This window comes from Sinocyclocheilus rhinocerous, unplaced genomic scaffold (assembly GCF_001515625.1).
Source record: "Sinocyclocheilus rhinocerous isolate Xijiao unplaced genomic scaffold, SAMN03320098_v1.1 scaffold576, whole genome shotgun sequence".
Taxonomy (NCBI): Eukaryota; Metazoa; Chordata; class Actinopteri; order Cypriniformes; family Cyprinidae; genus Sinocyclocheilus; species Sinocyclocheilus rhinocerous.
In genome coordinates, this window is record NW_015662167.1 from 1,542,707 (window position 1) to 1,553,903 (window position 11,197).

An 11,197-nucleotide genomic window follows, 5' to 3' on the forward strand; every position below is an offset into this window, starting at 1 on the left:
ACACACACACACACACACACACGACGCGTTACTCTGCGCTGCGCAAAACTCCGCATTTGAACAGTCAATAGCAAATACTTAAACTAGTAACAAAACATACTTTGACAAAACATAATTGACCCTTTTTTTGTGCACAAACCTATTTCTAAAAGTCTTTAAATACTTTCTTTTATGTTGCTCAAAAGAAAGTAAGTCATTCAGGTTTGAAATGACTTGAGGGTGAGTAAATCATTTATTTTATTTTATTTTATTTTATTTTACAGCAGGTGGCGGTAAATGTCTTCATGAGTCATTCATTCATTTGATTAATTCAAACGGCTGATTCATTCAGGAATTAAGTAAAGGGCTCTCTCTATGAATGAGCCTTTGAATCATTGGTTCACACGATTCATTCAAAACGTGGATTCACTGAGAAACTATAAGCACCGCTTTGTTGCTCACAGACGCACAACAATTCTGCTGTGGCTTTATAGGTAATTTTTCGTTAGCAAAATTGTGCGAAAACACAATATTGTGCTTAAAATATTACACAATATTAACATCTATTTACTATGTATATACTGTATAGCCATCCTCCTAAGTTTGGATACAATAAATAATAATAATAATAATAACAGAAATTAATTTGTTTCTTGATGTTAATACAAAAACTCCAAGGTTCAAACATTTTTACATTTAATTTGCCCTCTCTTAAAATGTCTGGCATATGTGTGTGAATACAAAAACAAGTGCTTTTTAGTGATATGAATAAGCATTTACAGTATTTTTTGTGCCTCCATGTCTGCAAGTGAATACATTTTGGACGATGTCTGCAGCACTACCTAACTCTGAAAATCAGGTAGTTCAATTGCTTTAGCACTATGTATAATACACGGCTTGACAGGAAAATATGGCAATACTACTTTGACACATGTAATAGCACTCCTCAGGGGCTTGATATCCGTCTACAATGAGAGAAAGGGTGTCAGTTGTGTGCATCACTTGCACTTCTAGCATTGTGGGGTATTGGTGTGAACCCTGAAGCATCTTAAGAAGTACTGTTTCTTGGCAGAGTCTCAGGCACTTGAGCAGTGTCACTAGACCCTTCTAGTGAATTAGATGTTCATTTTGCACTTAATGATACTGAACTGACAATTTAGAGCATATTGAGATGCTGTGCATATACAGTGACATCCAGTTGTAGTAACAACCCATAAAATATAATCATTTTTAACCTTAATTTTTAAGTGTACCTGCAATAAGGTTATGTAACGTGTGCTGTTCAGTAGCTTGATTTTCAAGATAAAAGAGGTCCCATAATTGTATCTGCCTTACCTGAAAATAGCAACATCCTACTTTGAAATGAATTAAAGACAATCTCTAGAATGATACTAAAACATAATTATTGAATTACTTATATTTTCTGTGTTACAGCCATTATGCCATCTCCATCATCAAAATTAAAAAGGGGATTCCATATAATTTACATAATATCCTACTTTGAGGATAGCTGGCAACATTGGAAAAAAACAATATGACTACTTATTTTTAATATTTGTGTGATTTTTGTTTATTTATTTCGTTATGTATTTATTTATATACTTTTTATTTATTTATTGTAGTAACAATATTGAAAAAATGTTTTGGAATTATTTTGGAACGACCCTGTTGTCTCAATTCATACTTTTTTTTCAATATTCATAATTATTCTACATGATAAAAGGGAAATACATTTGTGAGAAACCTTTTCCTCTGAACATGTTTATCAGCTTACTTTAGAATAATGCCTTGGCATATGAATGTATTTTTCAGCCCCTGTAGCCTGTTTTGTACTGAAGTGAAGTGCGTGTGGCGCCCTCTAGAGATATTGTATAGTCTCTGGCAGTGGTTGTGCAGGTGCTAGAAAGTGTTTGGACAACTTGCTTTTCACATTTGACGTAAGACTACTGCTGAAATACAGAACTGTTCCCAGTCACGTCCTCTGAAGTGCGTTCTGTCCAGACAAACAGTGATGCAACATGTTAGTGTCTTTATGACTAAGCAATGATCCCGATTTAATGGGGAAATGACTAATGGTTACTCCCACTACTTTCCTAGGATTCTCTAGGTCTGTTCATGTAATTACTGTAGTGTTAGTTATATTTAATTGAATGTAAATACATTTACTAACTGGCAACCAAAATTAGCAGTGTGATGCTCATCATTTTAATTGCCACTATGTTTTTAGGGGCGCTGTATTTTAATCGGCCACAAGATGGCCTTATGTGCCGCTTTAACCATAGAGTTATCTGTGGCGAGTAAATCATTGTTCATAGACTGACAGTGACCGTTTAGTTAACAAGGCTTTCATACACTCAGTTTTAAATATATTTCTACTACAGTTCCTATTTATAAACTAATTTGTTCTGTGGGGTTGTGATTAACTGATTACACTAAGGCAAAACAAAAGTAGTTTGAAGTAACTCCTTGCTGTTTTCTAAGTGCTTGTTTGTACATTAGGGACCAAATTCTAAGGTGTAAATTCAAATTCTTCATGCCTGTAACGTCTTTAAATGTGTTTCTCTACCTCATATGGAATTTGTTCTTGAACATTCCCCCCTTCACGTCCAGACATGGTGGCTGAGTGTGTTTATACACCATTTGGCTTCCAAATCTAATAAAATGTCTATATTTAGAGCTTTACAGCAATGTTCTCTCTGTTTTCATTCCGTTCTCTCACTAATTCTAAATATCTTGATCTCATGTCGTGTTCGCTCAGAGATATGAACTATGATGCGAGAGTACGTCTCAGCAAAAGCCACTAACAACATTAACTCTGACAAGAACGGTGCGTTGTTCTATATTTTATTATCACATGAATATCTGCATTCACTGTTTTTCTTTTCTGGCATTCTTTCTCTGGATGTCATATGGACAGGAAAGGTTTATCTGACAGGAAGTGGAAGTCCTCCTGCCGCCCCATCCTGTGACTGAAGGCCTGTGAGCCAGGAACCCCTGCTCCCCCCTCCTCCCCGTCCCTCCGCAGGGCATGGCTGCCCGCTTGTGTTTTGGTAATCTTCATCCACCCTGACCTGCTGGCCTGCTCCTGGCGCCAGCAGTCTCAGAGCCCCCCCACACCCCCCGATCCCCCCGGCTAATTCAGTCCAGCTGTTGCAAGGTGCCTCGGCCACCCCCACCCGTCACTGCACTTGCCATATCCCTCACTAACACTAATATGCTGCCTCTGCGGAAAAGACAGAGAACTTTTTATGTTCTTCTGAGAACCAGGAATAATAAAATTTTTTATATAATTTTATATATACCTTTTTTTTAAATATAAAAAATAAAAGTCCAAATTTAGATGAACGTACTAAAATCATTTTCATAATTAATATTTTTGTATTATCCAGTTGTTTACTTCCAGTAAAAAGCCTAATAATCCTTAAGATAAATGTTTATCAAGACAAATAAATGTATATTCTAATATCACATTTATTTATTTTTTATTTATTATAATTTTTTATGTATTACCTTACTCCCTCTTCTTGTTTTAAGCATAAAGTATCATATGGACATAAAAATCACCTTTAAAATTATACAAATAAATGTTTATTTTTGTAATATATAATGTATATTATAATTTACTTTTTAATATTTATTTTATGTTTATTGTTTTTTTTTAGTAGTAGTTTTCTTACCCCACAGTTTTTTTTTTCATCCAGGACAAATTGGTGCATGTGTTTTCCTTGTATTCCATAAGGCTTTCTCTGCCAATATAACACATTTATTTTGTTTGCTTGTTGATTTCTTTGTTACAAATATAACAACTTCACGAAAACATATAAATTCCAAAAAGATTTGTTTAATTTCCCGCTGAAACGTTTCAACAGCCGCATTAGCATGAATGCGAACAGACCCTCCGTTGACTTGCCGTGTCCATATTGAAATCACATGCAGACCATGAGCTCTCTGAATGAGCAGATGATAGAGAGGGCTCTGTTTCCTCTACTGTGGATGAGTGCAGAGGAATGCAGCGCTTTAAGAGACCTCTATCTCTGGTGCTTCGTGAGACTGTGGGCATGCACTTGCCAGGATTTGTGCGTGTTTACATGGGAGACATATAATTGTGTGCTTTGTTTAGATGTTTGTTTAAAAAATTGCCTGCGTTTTTGTGGCTGGTGCCACCTTGCTTGTTTTTGCCAAATTGTCCTAAATGGGAATGGTCTATAGAGACATGTAGCTTTTGATGTACCTACCACACCCAGAGAGAGAGAAAGGGAAAGAGAGAGTAGGTGAACTCATGTGTAATGTTGGCTCAAATGGAGGTCAGGTTGCTGTGGGATTTCCTCCCTCAAACCTCTGATGTTCTCTCGTTCTCCTCATCCCTCTTTTCTGCGTTTCCTCTGTTGAGATTTACAACACTAGTTCTCATTGTACACATAGAACTCTTTTTAAATATAAATGAACTTTATCTAAACAATTGAATTAAAACGAATTGCGGCGTATTTGGAAAGTAGCATTGCAAAAAAAGTTCACTTAGGTGTCATCCTCTTTAATGCATGCATTTAATGCATCTTTCTAAGCAAACATGAGTGTTTGTTTTGTAAAGGGCCATTTAGAGGGTGATTCAAGCTCTCTGGTCCATGCACAGAGACCCAAACCACTTAACAAACCGACCATGTCGCAGAGACAATGAAAAGCCCCTTCCTGCTTCATAAAAGTGAGAAGCCCTTTCACAACTGATGGCCGACAGGTGATTGCACAAGGACGATGTCAGTGTTTGAACTGCAGACAGGTGTTTGTGCCATTTGCCCACTTCAGACTTATCACTGGGGTGTTAAAAGTGAGGATGGGTGGAGGGGGCTGGCCGATGTTTACTTGTATGTGAGCAAAAGCCGTTATCCTACAGTTCTTTGATCTAAGGTGCGAATGTCCGGCATGGTGGGCGAGTGTAACTCATTTAGCGTTCCAGTGAGAGACAGGTCCTTTTGATTGAGCTCTGCATTAAAACAGTGCTGTGAAAGACCACCAGACCACATACTACTGCCTTTGTGTATGTGTTGTAAGTGAACATGGGAGCAAAAGAGGAAGATAATGTTACTCAGTACTAATGATGGCTAACAATGAAAGGTATCTTTCAGAACATTGCAAAAATCTTTACTCCTAAGTTTTAAAGATAATAAAAATAAAAAACAAGACAATTTTTTAAGTTATAAAAAATATAATTTAAATTTTAGATTAAATCATTTTATCCTTTTTTTTTTTTTGCAGTGAAGTTAATTATAAATGACCTCCTAAGATTCCCATACTTCCCCTACATGGAGTATCTGTTTCAAATCTCCTCTTTCTAGATTTCATGGTCCCCACAGAGTCTCTGCATCACAAATTGATGTCAGAGAGAGTCAAGAAGTTGAATGTAGGGAAATACTTTGGTCAACCATGACGATATTTAATAACACGACTGACTTTACCTTTGAAAACTTTTCGATTTTAGACTGTATGTTCGTGGCTCATTAGAGTTTTCATATTTCAAGCCAACATTCCTATAACCCAAAGCTCAGTTGGGTGGCAAATCTTTCAGCATGCTTTGCATGAAGCCTTTTTACTTTTGGAAGGGAAAACAAAAAGCTGCAGTTTAATCACTTCAGCATGTGAGAGTTGTTAAACTGACAGGAGAACAAGAAGGCAAGAATATCTGCTTTGTTTAACATGTATTCATTTATTATATTAATGGCAACATGTAGGGGCTCAAATGTGGTGTGTGACTGATATGCAATGCATATGTGGCCATTTTCTCTCAGGGTCAATGAAAAAATACATAAACATTATATTCCCTATAATGAGCCTTTTAAACCCCCCAAAAGAGGGATGTCCGGAGTCGAATCTCACATGGCCCCCTCAAGAGAGCTTGATGCACCCATGCTAATATATATGAGAATATAAATGCATGTGGTTGTGAGTTTTGGAGGAGTTTCATCTCATTTCCTGCTCAAGATCTCTGACATTGATGAGCGAATCCCCCCCCTCTCATAATATGTTAGTTTAGAGATTGTGGGTTGTCAAACTCCTCCAAACAACAGGATGAGAAGATCAGAACGATGCCTCATAGAGGATTAGAGACTGCCTGTAGATCAGGGTGACCGCGAGGTTGCAAAGTGCTTCTCGTCATTACGAGGCTGCTGCAACAAAAGACCACCCCTGGACGTATGTATTTGTGTTGGGGGAAGGTGCTGGTGGGTTGCATGATGTTATATGACAGCTGTAGATAGACTGAGTGTTAGTTTGTGTTAAATTGTTTAGTTAGTTCGGTAAACTGAGAGCCACCCCACGTGATTCTGGTGTATAAACAGCTTTTCATCAATCAAGACTTCATTTTTGTTTTTTATAATTGAAGGACAGTTGTTCAGAACACACCCAGTCAGTAGTTCTCCATCTCATGCCCCCTTTTACAGGTCCACAACAACAGGAAATCCAAGAGTTAAAATCTCGAAATGCCACAAGGTTCCATTGATCAAACCGTAAAGTTTTGACATTTGTCCATCTGAGGTTGAACCTGTGAATAATGACACTCTTTTCCCTCTGCATATGTGAGGAAAAGCCTGGGCAGCGGGAGCTGAGCACAGGATACAAGCCGCTATGCTCAGGAACAAGTTAAGTACGACCTGTGAGGCAGAGACCTAAAATTGGACTTACATCCTCCATGTGCTTCACTTCCCTCTCGCTTAGTTTTTCAGCCAACGCCTACATAAATTTTTACAGTCAAGGATGTTTCTCTTGTTTTGGCAAGAATTTCAGTCATGAGTCATTAGGCATTTCTACATGACTTTAAGCAATGTGCATTGATGAGGATATTTCAAGTAAGTGGTGTGTCATGGTCTTAAATGCTAATTGGTACAATGTGCCGTGTCCATGAACGTTGTAAACTCTCACTAATAATTCATCAAGAACCATGTGAAAATTTTGTTAGACCTTAAAGGTAAAGTGTGTAATTTATACACAACTAGTGGCATCAAATGGAATTGCAATCTGTTTGTTTGCAAGAGTCGGACATAAGTTTGATTCAGTAACGCTTTATAATACGGTTATTTGGTAAAGATAGTTAATGCATTAGGAACAATGAATGAACAACGAACAATACTTTTACAGCATTTATTAATCTAGGTAATGTTAATTTCTACATATACAAATACATCTTTAAGATTTCAAGATGTTACATTAAACAAAATGCACATTTCAAAATGTATTATGAATGTATATTATAAAATTATGTATATGTATTATGAATGAAAATGAATTAAACAATTATATATAAGTATATTTAGAAATTAACATTATATTTATAAATTAAAATAAACCTAGAATAATAAATGCTGTACAAATTATTTAATAAAAATTACTTATCTGTGCAGTGTAATGGTGCTTTTCCACTGCATGGTACAACTCGGCTCGGCTCGGCACGGCTCGGTTTTTCGTTTCCACTGCAATTTAGTACCGCTTTAGAGTGGGCGGGATTATTCACATGTCGTTATAGTTGCGCCGCCTCTACTGCTGCGACTCCTGAAAAACTTTTTCATTCCGCGTCGCCCCATCAAGCTCTCGCTGGATCCACTCCTCTGTCTGTACTTCCTCAACAGACAACGAAACAACAATTTTTTGGTTGTTAAAAAAAAGGTGCGCTCGTTCAAAACAGTTGATTTCGATCCTTCACTGGCTGTGCTGATTTAAATCTAGCGGTTCTGTTGTGACTCTGTGTCGTAAGTTCAGTGACGCAGGTAGTGACTATTTTCTCCGGCCAATTCGTGATCAGCATGGTTCTGTTGTGACTCTGTGTCGTAAATTCAGTGACGCAGGTAGTGACTATTTTCTCCGGCCAATTCGTGATCAGCAGAGTTTACATGTCACGTTTTGGTAACGGTACGGTTCACTTTTGGGGGGTTTTCCATTGGGTAAAGTACCAGGTACTGTACCCAATGGAAAACCCCCCAAAAGTGAACCGTACCGAATCGTACCGTCCCGTACCATGCAGTGGAAAAGTGCCATTAGATGGGAGTGAAACCTGTTTGAAAACATTCATGTTTGCAATTATATTTGGTGCCACTAGTGGGCAGACCTTTAAGTTCAATAGCTATTATTACTAAGGTTACTATGGGATGCTTCTTAAACACTTTTGTTTGCTCTCTGAGCGTATGGGAATATTTTTGGGACTTGCAATGAGGTTCAAAACCAGTGCACGGACTGAAATTAGAGGCTTCATGCTCTCGCTTAATGTGGATCTCCTCGCTGCAGTATGCTTCCTGTCCTGAGGTTTACACGGTTTATTTTTCTCAGCGTGACCCCTACAGTTACCCCAACCCCTGTGTGTGTGTGGCAGAGTCGGGGCCAAGGGAGCCCAGGCGCCACACATTCGCGCTCGGCTCTCCTTCCCCTGGCTTCTCACTGGAACTGAGACCTCAGAAACACATGTCTCTGATCAAGTGCAGCCTGCGTCATTGGTTAGTAAACATGCAGCTCCAGGAAAACCAACAGAGAGCACATTCATCTTCAGCAACCCTGTGACTTCGTGAGTGTGTGATTCATTATTCTGTAATAAAGTCTCCCTGCTTCTCCAGCGGCCCTCTGGCAAACTCCGAAGCTCTTGGAGAGAGAGATGAGGGCCTTTGTTTGCATTTTGTTTAGTGGTTTTGTTTAGATGCTATTGTTCATGGGAGACCTTGGAGAAGTTGATGCAGAAGTGTCTCTGTCTGTAATTAGACTAGTACTGTTTGTACTGGACCATATCTGATGGACAGACATTGAAAGATGCGGGTTATGTAAGGTGAACTTCAAGATAGAGATGTGTGATTCTCGCATGTGTTAAGTCTGCCCTAGAAATAAGCAAAACTTTGTCATTAAACTCGCTTTCCCACGCAATTGATCCAGAAGCATGTTATGAACATCTACCTGTCAACCTGAAATAAAAGAGCTAAATCTAAAATGATTTACACTCGATTGCATAGATTGTGTCCAGAACCTGAAAAAATGCAGTATATGGAGGAAGTAGGAAGTCATCAAGGAACATATGAATCCATTATTTGTAGATCGGTTCATTTAAATGCCTCCATCTGGTAATTTCTGAAGGTAGCACAGATGTGTCCTTCCATGCTTATGATTTCCCTCAATTCTGCTCTTGAAGCCCGGCAGTCGGTTGAAAGAATAAAACAGGTGTCTGGTGGAGCATTTTAAAAGTTTGTTGATTTATAAATGAACTTTATTGTAGATCAGAACATTCAGGTACTAAAAAAATGCTTCTGTTCTCTTTCATTCCCTTTCAGTCCAAACTTATGAACTGCAAGTAACACAGTGCCATATTTGAATATAAATATTGCTGTAGTTAATACAATCAAAATGCTGCAAGAGCCTCATCAGCCTCTTGAAATTCCCATCCAGCAAATGTTTAAAAAAATAAAACACACTTTTGAAGAGATGTTATAGAAAATTAAAATAAAACAAACTTTGTAGTTTTTTTTCAAGAATAAAACTTTTGTGAAAAAAATAGACTTTTTTTATTTCTGTAGAATTTTTTGTGTAAAAATATAAACACTATTTTGTCGTTATTTTTCAGAAAATTATAAAATACTCATTTTGTATTTATTTTTCAGAACACTATAATAAGGTATGCATTTTTTTGTAGTGATGTCTCTGAAAATTACAATAAAATGTACACTTTATTTATGTAGTAATTTTTCAAATAATTTTGTAGTGGTCTTCCAGGAAATTATATATAAAAAAATTTGCAGTGATTTTTGCAGTGATGTTGAGTGTTATAAAATATATTTGATTTTGTAATGCTTTTTCTGAGTCTTGCTATGTACAGGGCCCTCATACCACTGTTTTACCACTGTTTTAACACCATTTTAGAAGCACTGTTCTTAGGTCATCAGATGTGACGTTACAATGTCTTGGAAGGCGGTCCGTAACCGGTTACCATCATGCTTAAACGCTGTCTGTTAATTAATTGACTGACTGGGCAACGAGCGCGTTCGGTTCCAGACACAGGAGACATAACAGTGGTCTGGTGTGTTAACAGCAGAGATGCTTGAAGTTTAGAATACCTGTGGTGAGAAACGCGTGACTTTTTGCATGCAGCCAGTTTGACACAGACAGTATGGCGGCGTTGAAGCATTCCCTCAGGCGCTAGTTTGTCGTGGGTGCAGACCTTACTCATGTTTATAAGAGGCTGACAGCTTCTTCCTGTATCCCAGGCCCTGAGCCCCAAGTCCTGGCCATGGCCCTAGCGGCGCTCTCCCCCTGACTGAGTGGGAGAGCAGGCGTGGGAGGGAAGCTTGAGTGGGGGGATGGGGCTCTACTGCAGCCGTACCGCAGTCACTGAACACTTGAGCCCACTTGTTTTCTCCCTGCAATGTCAGGCCAATATAAACTCCCATTTCCTGCCTGGGACTTTGGGTGTCTCTGAGGGAGAGAGATGATCCTCATGTGAAGTAAGGCAAAGACACATCATACTTGTGCTCAAATTTAGCCATCCGAAGTTGAGAAAGAGCGAAAGAAAGGGAATATAATAGATACACATGAGCCCTGAGAAAAGGGCTGGAATGTTAAACACATGCTTTATGGCAGCAGCAGCAGCCACTTTTGGTAAATTACAGTGAACGTTCTGGCACTTGGGAACGCGCAGTGGAGAAGGAGTTCTCCGATTTCAGAGCCAGACATCTCATTATCCCTCAGGAACGACTGTATGAGAGTGCATATTTAGTTTTCATTTCTCAGCACAGAATATGCACTAAATATTGCTGCGGGTTGCGTTACAGCAAACTCTCTGGCGGCGCGTTGACGTGTTGGCTCACCGTAAACTTTCCAGGTTTGGAAATATGCTTTTTTGCGTGAATAAAGTTTGATGAATCAGATATACAAGCCTGTGGTCTTTTTACCTGCTGACTGAGCAGATTTGAGCTTTGTCAGGAATTTCTTCTTTAAAGTTTCTCACAGCAACTCCGATAACGTCATCTCATTAGGCCGCCTCTCCCTCCCCTCTGGGCTTGTTACGAATCGACCACATGTAACTGTTCTGCTTCCATACAGATGTTTTCTTGTCGGTTTTCCAGAGCGTTTGGAGGATTGCGTCCTTCCACCGTTGCATTGCACCTAACGATGAATTAACTCCAGTTGGATCACCAAAATGTAAAGCTTAAACAATTCTTTCCAAACCAGCACCCATCCACGCCCCCCCCCCCCCCAAGGGGTT